Source organism: Lissotriton helveticus, chromosome 10 (assembly GCF_964261635.1).
Source record: "Lissotriton helveticus chromosome 10, aLisHel1.1, whole genome shotgun sequence".
NCBI lineage: Eukaryota > Metazoa > Chordata > Amphibia > Caudata > Salamandridae > Lissotriton > Lissotriton helveticus.
This window is the reverse complement of record NC_136071.1, coordinates 752,458,154-752,472,040: the sequence shown is the minus strand read 5'-3', so window position 1 is coordinate 752,472,040 and position 13,887 is coordinate 752,458,154.

Sequence of the window (13,887 nt, the reverse complement as noted above, 5' to 3'; positions counted from 1 at the left end):
TTCTTCTTTCTGCATCTCTATTGCTACTTTCTGTACCTCACTTGCCTCTTTTAGCGCCTCTGTTGCTTTTTCCTACAGATCTCTTGTCTCTTTCTGTACCTCACTTGCCTCTTTCAGCACATCTGTTGCTTTTTTCTGCAGATCTGTTGCTTCTTTCTGCATCCCTCTTTTCTGTTTCTGTACTTCTCTTGCTTCATTCTGCACCCCTGTTCCCTCTTTCTGCTCCTTTCATGCCTGTTTCTGCATCTCTCTTGTCTCTTTTCGTACCTCACTTGCCTCTTTCTGCACTTTTGTTGCCTCTTTCTGTACCCCTTTTTGCCTCTTTCTGATCCTCTGCTGCTTATTTCTGTACTTCTGTTGCCTCTTTCTGCACTTCCCTTGCTTCTTTCTGCACCTCACTTGCCTGGTCCAGCACCTCTGTTGCTTTTTTCTACAGATATCTTGCCTCTTTTTGCACACCTCTTTTCTTTTTCTGTATTCCTCTTGCCTCTATCTGTACCCATGTTCCCTCTTTCTGAACCTTTCCTGTCTGTTTCTGCACTGCTCTTGCCTCTTTCTGTACTTCTGTTGCCTCTTTCTGTACTTCTCTTGCTCTCTCTGCACCCTTTGCGCCTCTTTCAGCACCTCTGTTACTTCGTGCTGCACTTCTCTTCCTTCTTTCTGCACCCTCCTGCCTCTTTCTGTACCGTCTTGCCTCTTTGTGCACCCAGCCTACCTTTCTGCACCCTCTTGCCTCTCTCTCCATACCTCTTTATGCACCTCTGATGATTTTTTCTGCACTTCTCTTGCTTCTATCGGCACCTTACTTGCCTCTTTCCGCACTTCTCTTGCTTCTTTCTACAGCTCTGTTGCTTCTTTCTATAATTCTCTTGCTTCTTTCTGCACTTCTCTTCCTTCTTTCTGCACCCTTCCTGCCTCTTTCTGTACCTCTCTTGCCTCTTTTTGCACCTCTCCTACCCCTTTCTACATCTTTTTTGCCTCTTTTTACACCTCTGTGGGTTCTTTCTGCACTGCTCTTGCTTCTTTCTGCACCTCACTTGCCTCTTTCTGTACTTCACTTGCTTTTTTCTGAACCTCTCTTGCCTCTATCTGCACCCCTCTTTCTGTGCTTTTCCTGCATGTTTCTGTACCTCTCTTGCCTCTTTCTGTACCTCTGTTGCCTCTTTCTGCACTTCTCTTGCTCATTCTGCAACCTTTGCACCTCTTTCAGCACCTCTGTTACTTCTTTCTGTGCTTCTCGTCCTTCTTACTGCACCCCTCCTGCCTCTTTCTGTACCTCTCTTGCCTCTTGTGCACCCATCCTACCTTTTTCTGCACCGTCTTGCCTCTCTCTCCACCCCTCTTCACTCTTTCCGCACCTCTGTTGGATCTTTCTGCACTGCTCTAGCTTCTATCTGCACCTTACTTGCCTCTTTCTGCACTTCTCTTCCTTCTTTCTGTGCCCCTCCTGCCTCTTTCTGTACCTCTCTTACCTCTTTTTGCACCTCTCCTATCCTTTTCTGCATCCCTTCTGCCTCTTCTTACACCTCTGTTGGTTCTTTCTGCACTGCTATTGCTTCTTTATGCACCTCACTTAACTTTCTGCGCTTCACTTGATTTTTTCTGTACCTCTCTTGCCTCTTAAAGCACCTGTGTTGCTTCTTTCTGTGCTTCTCTTGCCTCATTCTGCACCTCTTAGTTAGAGGTAATTTTAATCTCCCTGCCCTATTATCTACTAGGGCCATACAGGGAAGGTCATGCCAATCACAGGGGTACCCCAACCCATAGTGTACCCTGGTGTATGTAGGTGTTTTTACTGTATTCTAAGTGTCTTTCAGCATAGCACTGGCTCTGGGCCTGGTTAGTCAGAGTCAGTTACCACCAGTACTCGTCAGCAAAATGTGACTATGCAACAAGGCCTCTTTCTGCTCCTCTGTTGGTTCTTTGTGCACACCTCTTGCTTCTTTCTGCACATTTCTTCGTCTTTCTGGACTTCTGTTGCCTCTTTCTGCATTTCTCTTGCTTCTTTCTGTGCCTTTCTTCCTCTTTCTGCACACGTCCTACCATCGTAGGTATAGTTAGAAATTAGCATTTAAAAACCTTTGAAATTCACTGAAAAAAACACAGGTTTCAGGGACATTATAGTTAGAAATTAGCATTTAAAAAACCTTTGAAATTCAAGGAAAAAAACATAGATTTCAGGAATGTTGTAGTTAGAAATTAGTATTTAAAAAACCTTAGAAATTCACTGAAAAAACTCAGGTTTCATGGACTTTATAGTTAGTTGAACATTTCACTCGTAGAAACCAGAGAAATTTGGCTGTTATAGTTAGTTCAGCTAACTATAACTCGCACCCCCTCAATGCACTGCTGATGAAGTCACATATTACATCATTCATGACATGATCAGTGACATCACTGATGACTTCACTGATGGCATCTCAAATAACATCACTGATGACATAATCCATGTGATAATCTGATGCACCTCTTCATATCCTAATATAACCTTTGATACACCCACTCTATAATACAGACTACCATTTTCGAAATCATAGACACACCAATACCAGTTAGTATATACCCACTCACTAAATCCTGGGTCTAGGCACACATCCACTCATTAACCGATACAGTCACTCATACATGTAGTCAACAGTCAATACAGCACTATCATATGCACTCACATATCTATACAGACACTCACACACTGCCATTCATCCATAGAGTTACTTACACACCTAGTCAGTCATGCAAAGAATCAATTACACTCCCATTTACTCACCTATACAGTTATACACACACCACCTCACTTATTCAAACATATACTAAAACATACTTACACTCTTATACAATAACTAATAAAAGCACACACTCCTCCATACAGCCACTCTAACTCTCACTTATAGTCATTTATATACTCCAACACTCACATATACTGCCTTTCACATATGCAGTTACTCACACATGTACCACTGAGGCATCCATTTACTTACCAACACACCCATACACACAGTTACCCACCCATACAGCCCTTCACAGATGCACTCTTGAAACCATACACCCAGTGAATCATACACTTGTGGAATTTTAATTCGTGAACTGAACATCATCTGCGCCATCTTGCCCATTCCTCAGACTCACGTATGAACATACACGACAGCCATTTTAGGTACCATGGACTCCCTGTTCACGATCGATCATCAGCGCACTTCCCTGACCCTGCAAGCATCCCCCATGCACCCTGGCTGCCCCCGCTGTCACATGCACAAGTCATGAACCCTCCCCTTCCGCATGACTCTGTCTCTGGGAATCACACCCCGCGCCTGACCAACACCTCCTTTCCTTCCATGAATACCCCTCTTTTTGATAAACCCTTCCTCTACGCTCGATTGTCCACACCGATCCTTTCTTTCATGAATATCTCTCCTTTGATGACCCCTTCCTCTGAGCCCGATTGTCTGCACGGACCGCTGGTCATCCCTTGGCCTGAGGATACAGTTTATTGCCCACTACTGTATGCACTCGCCCCTCTTCAAAGGAGCTACTATTGATCATGACCTCCCCAACCCCTGAGATTCGATCAGGCGCACACATTCCAAAGGAATCGGCGGAACACTCAGCTGCGTGATAGCCCCCTCCTATTGTATGGGGGTGAGGACCTCTACTGTATCCACGTGTTGGAATGAGCCAGAACTGGGGGGTACCGGGGATGTCGTTTTTCATTACTTCACATTGTCTTTATTGTAATAAAGAGCGGTCACATGTCGTAAACCAGTGTACAAAAAACCAGGCCTCAGAGAGGCTAAAGAGAGCACCTCGAGACGATACCTTGTTGTCCGATCTGATGTGTTCTGCTCCGTCGGAATAAAACTTGTTTCCTGTCTTCCTGTCTCCAGCGCCTGCCTCTTTATTTGATAAACTTCGTATGGTATTAGAGGCGTTTAACGCCGGGCAAAATTACTTAAGAAACATCGACTAAATCGCCTGACCATTTTTAAGAAATCCACAATTGGCGTCCCAAACGTGGGGCCCATCAGCGACACGTGGATCCAGTGGGAGAGGTCCCGACGACAGAGTGAACGACTGCAACGATCGGGAGAGCTCCTGTCCGATAGACCCTCGTCTGACAGCCGATCATCCGAACTTCACTGGTTCCAAGCAGACCTCTCCCGAGTGATCTACGGTCCTGACTGGGAACCATCAGGAGTGCCGCGGTAGCAACAGAGAGTAGAGGACGATCGGGCGCTGGAAGCGGAAGACGAGAAACTGTCCATGCGGTCCGGGTAAGGTCGTGACACACGACGAATTGCGAATTGATTGATTGTTTGATTGATTGAAATACTAGTATTTGCTTTGTTGCTCTTTGAGATATTCGCTGCCTGCAAACGGGAAGGAATAGGAATATTCTATCTCCCTTTGCAGCTAGTGAAGGGTAGGTAACGCGGACTTTTGTCCCCCATTGTAATCTGCCGTACCTATTTTTCTCCCCACTGATTGATTGTCCGAACATAGATTGTTTTGGAGTATAGTTCTTTTGAGGTTCTCTGCTTGCAAATAACGTAGAATAGCAATATTCTGTCTAGTCTTTGCAAATAGTGAAAGATAGGTAGTGTGGACCTTTGTCCCCCGTTGTAATCTGTCATGCCTGTCTTCTCCCCACTGATTGGTAGTTGGTACAACCCGGACCGCTTATTAGAGATGAACCATCCAGCTCCATTGGAAGGCACCCCTAATAAGGACATGTTCACTAAACAAGGACTAGTCGCTATAGCTTATAGTAAGTTATGGCATAAATATACAAAAAAGGACCCCGAAAGTCAGTGGCCACTGATAGGTTCCTTTGATGATCATAAAATAAAAATGTTAGAAGCAGCTGTTAAAACAAATAAGGCAACACCCACCATGCTCGATAGTATCGGCATGTGGCGCAAAGAAGCAGAGCAACGAAGGAAAAGAGAAGAAGCAAAAATAGGGAAAGAGTTACGAAAGGCAGCCCACCTGGCCGCTAAGGAACTAGATGAAGAAATAAGAAGGAGAGAGGAAGTTAGACAAACGCAAGAATCAGGGTCGGCAGGCCAATGCCCTGTTAGGACCCCCTCTACGCTCTACCCGGAGATGCCCTCCAAACAACGGGCAAACGACGAGTTACTGCTAGGTCCTCCGATTATCTACATGCCCCCTCCTTATGCCCCCTGCCAGCCTCTAGCACAGCACCTACCAGTTCTGAGTGCGGGCGAGGGTGACCCTAGCGCTAGTGCCCCGGCTCTTACGGCCTTCGCACCGGCCACATTGGTAACAACATCAGATGAACTCGAGACTAGCAAGCAGCCAACAGCCAGACCAACTAGGTTGAGCAAAGACGAGCGGGATGGGATTGACAAGATAGCAAAGACACTGGTAGAACGGAAAGAGAGCGAAGAATATACGATGGATATGCACAATTCACATGCCGGTAGCCACAGACGGCACTTCATTTTACGGTTCAGCTACCACACCCTGAACGCATATGAGGATAGGTATCAAAATAAGGGTCCTGCTAAGTTGACGGCTCTATATAGAAAGGTCGATGTTGGAGATGGGACTGAGCGCGATGTGACGGACCTCTTCATGCAAACGCATGAAGTCTTCCGCCACCTCACGGAACAGAAACCAGAGGTTAAGATCACAGTCCCTGAAACGGCTGAGTCCCCATTAGAAGTAGCCAACACTATGATGCCTATCAGAGAAGCCACCCCCTACTGGGTTCCCCCAAGAGGTCAGGGAACAAACGACGATATCAACCACGCAGATGCAAAAGGAAGGGTTGTGTACAATTGGGTTTACCAACCATGGGATCGACAAGATATTTTAACCTTTAGGCAAACCCTGCCTGATTTAAGGAAGAACCCGACAGCATTTTACACCGAATTAGGCACAGCCTTGGGCTCAACGATAATGACTCTAGCAGACATTGATTTGTTTTTCGGGTTATGTCTGCCGGCTGACGTGTGGAAGCAAATCCGAAAAGCCGAACATACAGATCTGTTCGGACATACCTGGAATCAACTCAGTGAGCTAGATAGACGACGAGAGCCCGGAAGGAAACCGATAAAAGACATACTGGAACTTCCGGACAAAATAGTTCAGAAGTTAAAAAACTTGATCCCAGAAAAAAGGTAGATTGGTCAATAGTCACGGCTTACCGTCAGAAACCCCAGGAAAATCCGAAAAGCCGAACACACAGATCTGTTCGGACATACCTGGAATCAACTCAGTGAGCTAGATAGACGACGAGAGCCCGGAAGGAAACCGATAAAAGACATACTGGAACTTCCGGACAAAATAGTTCAGAAGTTAAAAACCTTAATCCCAGAAAAAAGGTAGATTGGTCAATAGTCACGGCTTGCCGTCAGAAACCCCAGGAAGACGTATCAGAATACTTCTCCCGATTTGAAACGGTGTTCTCCGACTACAGTGGCCAAGACATGACCACCGCAACCGGACAACACCTATTTGTGCAAAACTACGTAAAGGGGCTGTCACGAGAGGTTTCCCAAAAGTTACAAACGAGCGAGAGTAGTTGGGGGGCCTCCAAACCCGCCGCTATTCTCCAAATGGCTCAGTATTACAAACACCAAAAGAATGAGAATGATAGGGCAATCGAGAGAAAGAAGAAAGATTTGAAAGAAAGGGTGATGATAGCCTGAATACAAGGGGTGGCAGTCGGGAAAGAACTAAACAGGGGGAGCTACCAATCAATCGCCAATAGAAATCCACCCCCAAAGGACCGCACACCCACTCCCTACTCTGGACGTAGGGATATAGAAGATAATCAGTGTGCATTTTGCAAAGGATTCGGGCATTGGAAGTCTCAATGTCCGGCTCTTCTGGAACTAATTAAAAACAAAGAAACGTGGGACATGACGAATGGCCCCAGGACTAGAGGACAGGGGCGGGGGTACACAAACGACACCAACAGCGACAGACCAGGAAGATTGAACACATTTGACCGTCCCCGACAGAACCAGTACCAACTATCTGACAGTGAGAACACCCCCGACTTCGCATAGGACTGCCAGGGGCAAAGGGGGGATCCAGTCGAGCTCTGTGTTGACCAGCAAGGTCCTTACGTCACCGCTAAGGTCCTGGGTACAAAGTCTCCATTCTTGGTAGACACTGGAGCGACACGTAGTGTATTATCAAAGCGACTGATTCCAAGGGCACCCTTGTCTGGCTCACACATTACATCGATAGGTTTCGATGGAACGCCCTCCACAAATCCCCTGTCTGTACCTACCTCCTTTGACCTAGGAAACAACCCCACTGACACAACATTTCTGCTCTCCTCCAACTCCCCTGACGCCATTATGGGTATTGATTTACTAAAACATTTCCGAGCTACTATTAGGTGTTCCCCAGATGGAGTCCGAGTCATCCTGTAGGACAACCCGAGCATGTCCAGATCCCGCCCCGCACAACATATGTACTCTATAACTGATGCTGACCTATCCTTGCTCGACACCCTACCCCCGTACCTATGGGCCAGAAACGACTCGGATGTAGGACGAATGATGATCGACCCTGTACACATAACTGTTCGACCAGACGCAATACTCCCGAAACTCCCACAGTACCGGATATCGCCCGAAGGCGAGAAGGCATTGGTAGCAATTATTCAGTCCCTGGTATATGCAGGAGTGGTAGAGGAAGTGGTTAGTAATGTCTGCAACAGCCCTATCCTACCCATTGTTAAGAAGCAAGGTGAGGGAGATGAGAAAGCGTACCGCTTCATCATCGACCTGCGAGAAGTCAACAAAGTGGTGGTTCCACAGTACCCCGTAGTCTCAGACATCACCACCATTCTGACCCTCATCCCGTCCACTGCCACCACCTTCACCGTTATTGATCTCAAGAAGCATTTTTCTCTATCCCCATCCATCCAGACAGCCGTTATCTCTTCGGCTTCACCTTAAAAAACCGTTCGTACCGATTTTGTAGAGCTCCCCAGGGCTACACTGAAAGTCCCAGCATTTACAGCCAGGCCCTCAAAAGACAGCTGGACGCCGTCCAGCTACCAGATGGAGTGGTGTTGATCCAATATGTCGATGATATCCTTTTGGCGGCCGACACCACTCCACTTGCAATCACGGCCACTATCCAACTCTTGCACTTTTTTGCGGAGAATGGCCACAAAATCTCCAAAAAGAAACTGCAGTTCTGCCAGCCTCAAGTGACATACCTAGGCCATCTCCTGTCCAAAGAAGGGAGGAAACTTACGCCAGACCGAATCCAAACCATCCTAGACACCCCCATCCCAAAAACACAGAAGCAAGTCCGTTCATTGGTGGGCCTTACCTCTTTTTGCCGACAATGGTTACCAAATTTCAGTCTCATTATAAAGCCCCTACTTTCCCTGTTGGCCAAAGATGTTCCCTTCCCACTCCCTTGGACCCCCGAATGCCAAGCATCCTTTAAGGAGTTGCGGGATGCCCTTTGTTCGGCACCCGTCCTAGGAACACCAGATTACTCCAAGCCCTTCTCCCTCTTCACTCACGAAAGGGAGGGATGCGCATTGTCTGTTCTAACTCAGCCCATCGGCTCCAAACAACGCCCTTGTGCCTACTTCTCTGCCACTCTTGACCCAGTCGCCAGAGCTTTACCTGCCTGCCTTCGAGCAGTAGCCGCCGCTGCTGTCTCTATCCGTCAGAGTGAGGGAATAGTACTTTCGAACTCTCTCACGGTGTTAGTACCCCACGCAGTTGACACCCTTTTGAACCAGACCAAGACCCAACACCTGACTAGTGCACGACTGACGGGGTACGAATTGACCCTACTTGCACCCCACATCACTCTGAAGAGATGCAAAACTTTGAATCCTGCTACACTGTTGCCCTTGCCTGAAAATGACCCCGATGTGCCCCCTATACACGACTGTGTGACCCTCACGGACGAACAGACCAGGAGTAGAATTGACCTCCGAGACATTGCTTTTACAGACCCTGATGGAGAACTATGGGTAGACGGCTCTTGTATCAAACTCCCAGACGGCACCACTTCAGCTGCCTATGCGGTGACGACAGCCCGAACAGTAGTTGAAACAGCCCGCATCACGCAACGATCCGCACAGGCGGCAGAGCTAATTGCCCTCACACGAGCATGTATCATAGCAGCAGGAACCACGGCGAACATTTGCACAGCCTGTATGCCTTCGGGTGGTTCATCATTTTGGGCTCTTGTGGAGGGAAAGGGGATTCCTGACGTCCCACGGCACGCCCATCCTTCACGGAGATCTAGTCTCCGCGCTGATTGAAGCAGTTCTCCTCCCCAAACGATTAGCAGTGATCAAATGCCAGGCACACAAGAAGGTGACGGACTTAGTTGGACAGGGAAACGCACTGGCCGACATCACTGCCCGAACCACAGCTGAGAATAGGACGACGACACGCATATATGTGACCAGGTCACAAGCAGAAAAATGGACTGACGCTAGGGAAACGATTAGGGACATCCAGTCGGCCAGCACACCTCACGAACTGACTGAGTGGGCACGGGTGGGTCTAAAGGACGATGAAGGCTGCTGGCGGACAAAAGACACAAACAAATGGTTGCTGCCTGACTCATACTTGATTCCCATACTGACTATGGCACACTCCCCTGCACACATAGGTTCTGCCCCCATGATTGAACTCATTTCCAAAGTCTGGCACAACAACAAAATCCCCGACTCAGCCAAACGCCTGGTCCAGCAGTGCCTTATCTGCCTACAACACAACCCCGGGAAAGGAACTGTGGTACCCCGGGGAGGGTTTGGGATCCCCGACCACCCCTTTGAGGTCCTCCAGATGGCTTACATCCAGCTGGAGAGATGCCAAGGCTTGAAGTACGTATTAGTCATTGTATGCGCCTTCAGCAAATGGGTGGAAGCCTATCCAACCCGTGATAACACTGCCATGACTACTGCCAAAGTACTACTGAAAGAGTTTTTCCCTCGCTACTGCCTTTGTCGAATTTTATGGAGCGACAATGGCCCCCACTTCATTGCTGAAGTTATCCAACTAATCTTGAAGGGGCTGGGGGTAAAGCAAAGGTTTCATGCGGTCTTCCACCCCCAATCCGCTGGCCTAGTTGAGCGACACAATGCTACACTGAAACTGAAACTGTCAAAAATAGTGGCCACCACAGGACTTAAGTGGCCAGATGCCCTCCCACTGGCATTGCTATCGATGCGCTCCACTCCCACTAAGCACCACCTGACCCCCTACGAGGTTGTGTTTGGGTGACCAATGAACCTCTGGACTGCCCCCAAACCGACCTCCATTCACGACATCCCCGACGTCCTGCTGTCAGATTATTTGTGCAAATTAACTAAAACGTTGTCTGTCATTCATCAACAGGTGCAGCAGGCCATCCCCGATGCTTCCAGGGGTCCCGGTCACGATATCCAACCGGGAGATTATGTTTTAGTCCGGAATTTTCAACGGGCTAAGAGTCTGGAACCCCGGTGGACGGGCCCCTGGCAAGTACTGATCACCACTCGGACGGCTCTTCGAGTAGAGGGAAAAAGGCACTGGCTGCACGCCCACCACTGCAAGAAGGTCTCCTCGACCCTGGCCACGACAGAAAACGTCGACACCCAAGAAGAGCTCCTGAACAAAGACCGGCCATCACTGAACTGCTATCCTGATACCGAGGCACTTGAACTTGCAAAATTCTCTGATCCCACTGTGCCATCCCGGGAAGGGTATTTCCTGCGTCGAAAGGAGGGAGCTTCGGCTAAGTAGACCACGGACTAAGTTGAATCTCAGAACGGTGGCCTAAAACAACCAAGGGTTACCCGGAGAGAATCTAAACAAAGTCTGTGGTTCTGCCCACTACCGAGCACCTTGAAGATGATGGAAGCGCCAGATAAGAAGATGATGGAAGGGCCAGACAAGAAGATGATGGACGCAACCGGAAATACCCACTACAGGAACCCAAAGGCTGACAATTTGCACAAATCAAAGACAATCGCCTTCTTCATTCTCTTCCTCCTGTGCCTCCTCCTCATGACTTCCTTCTGGATCTTGGAGGAAAGCACACCCGCTCATCAGATATTGCTGACCACTGCACAGCCAACCACCATGAAAGAGCATCACCTGATCTCCCTTTCGCCTCAGCTCCGAGAAAGGCGTAAGGACTATTGCACCAGCACAACCTTGCTGCAAATGCCACGAACTGCTGGGTCTGCGGGTTGCTCCCGCATGCCACTGGACACTCCATCCCCTTCATCCCTTCTCCTTTCTCAGTCACGGCTCCTGCCTCGCCTGGTTGATCCTCTTGCAGGAAAGCCACAAGGACAACGCCGCTTCTGGTCAAACAGTGTCACACTTCTACTATGGGTTCTGGCTGAACAAAACAGGAAAGACGTCTGCCCCCTTTTGTCCTGTGACCTCAGGTTCCGCCTTCCATATGAACATCCCTGCCAAAGAACGAGTTGAAATGCAAGTGCTCCACAATCCAGCTAGACCCACCTTCTCCTGCCTGCGGAAGCGAACGGCTGCCACTCTGACTGTGGCCCTGTCTGTCATCAATGTCACAGGTCTCGTGTGCCTCGAAGGCCAGGGAACACAGCTGGTGGGTCACAGTTCCTGCCACATCACCAGAACATTGGTCTCAGTTGATCCCCCCTCCTTTGTTGCTTCTCCGAATATGTACTTTGTTTGTGGCATCAAAGCTTACACTTGGCTCCCGAAAGGTTGGAGGGGTTTGTGCTACATCGCCTTCATTCTCCCCCCCACGTATGTGGCCCCAGCCTACCATCACCGGCAAAAGCGCGCCGGAGACATTGGACAAGCCGACTCCACCGGAGCACAGTTCCTGGATGCGGTGAAGGGACTTGTTCCTCTGTGGGGCCCAATGGCAAATAGCCGCGCTATCCGACACCTGACTCAGGCAGTAGAAACAACCATTAACATCACGGCTGGCATCCTCGCTAACAACACGGCTGAGCTTCAGGCAGTCCGCCTGGTGGCTCTTCAAAACCGCCTTGTTCTAGATGTGGTTCTGGCCGACCGTGGAGGAGCATGCCGCATCATGGGCTCCAGCTGTTGCACCTATGTGCCAGATAACTCGCCTTCAGTCTACAAAGCAATCGAACACCTCCACAGACTATCCTCAGAGGTTCACCAGGAGCAAGAAGGATGGTCGCTTAGAAGCTGGTTTTGGGACACTTTGAAGGACTGGGGATGGAGGTTGTTTACATTTATACTGATACCAGTCGTGGTACTGTGTGGGTGTTGCTTAGGTATTCAATGTTTGCCACCTTTGTGTTCACTCATTTCTAACTGTATGTGCCCTAAGACTTTGGACTTTAGAACCGAGCACATGAGTCCCCTCTATGAGATAGAAATACGTGGTCTTATGGGGATAGATCCGAATTGACAAGCTGGCGAGACATGTTAAAAGGGAAGACTGTGGAATTTTAATTCGTGAACTGAACATCATCTGCGCCATCTTGCCCATTCCTCAGACTCACGTATGAACATACACGACAGCCATTTTAGGTACCATGGACTCCCTGTTCATGATCGATCATCAGCGCACTTCCCTGACCCTGCAAGCATCCCCCATGCACCCTGGCTGCCCCCGCTCTCACATGCACAAGTCATGAACCCTCCCCTTCCGCATGACTCTGTCTCTGGGAATCACACCCCGCGCCTGACCAACACCTCCTTTCCTTCCATGAATACCCCTCTTTTTGATAAACCCTTCCTCTAGGCTCGATTGTCCACACCGATCCTTTCTTTCATCAATATCTCTTCTTTGATAACCCCTTCCTCTGAGCCCGATTGTCTGCACGGACCGCTGGTCATCCCTTGGCCTGAGGATACAGTTTATTGCCCACTACTGTATGCACTCGCCCCTCTTCAAAGGAGCTACTATTGATCATGACCTCCCCAACCCCTGAGATTCGATCAGGCGCGCACATTCCAAAGGAATCGGCGGAACACTCAGCTGCGTGATAGCCCCCTCCTATTGTATGGGGGGTGAGGACCTCTACTGTAGCCACGTGTTGGAATGAGCAGGAACTGGGGGGTACCGGGGATGTCGTTTTTCATTACTTCACAATGTCTTTAGGTCAAATGTCGTAAACCAGTGTATAAAAAGCCAGGCCTCAGAGAGGCTAAAGAGAGCACCTCGAGACGATACCTTGTTGTCCGATCTGATGTGTTCTGCTCCGTCGGAATAAAACTTGTTTCCTGTCTTCCTGTCTCCAGCGCCTGCCTCTTTATTTGATAAACTTCGTATGGTATTAGAGGCGTTTAACGCCGGGCAAAATTACTTAAGAAACATCGACTAAATCGCCTGACCATTTTTAAGAAATCCACACACTGACACAGCTATGCACAGAGTCACACCCGCTATCCCCCCACACAGACACTTAGGCACCCATATAGATACTCAGACAACCAATCAACAACCCACCTAGACCCTCATTTAGCTACTCACCAACCCATGCAATCGCTTACACACCATCTGACAAACTAAACTGTGTGAATGTCTGTATCAGTCACTAACCCATGCATTCAGTAAGACACATTTAATCACTCACTTATACAGTCAGTCATGCACCTACTAAATCATCCATTCAGAAACTTATACACCCAATCATTCTTCAATACACCTTGGTCTATATATATAAAAAACATATTTAAACTTTACAGAAACACACAGTCACTGGATGATGTCATTAGTAATGTCATTTGAGATGTCATCAGTGATGTCATCAGTGATGTCACTGACCATGTCATGAATGATGTAATATGTGACGTCATCAGCAGTGCATTGCGGGCGTGCGAGTTATAGTTAGCTGAACTAACTATAACAGCTGAATTTTTCTGGTTTTCTACGAGTGAAATGTCCAACTAACTATGACGTCCCTGAAAC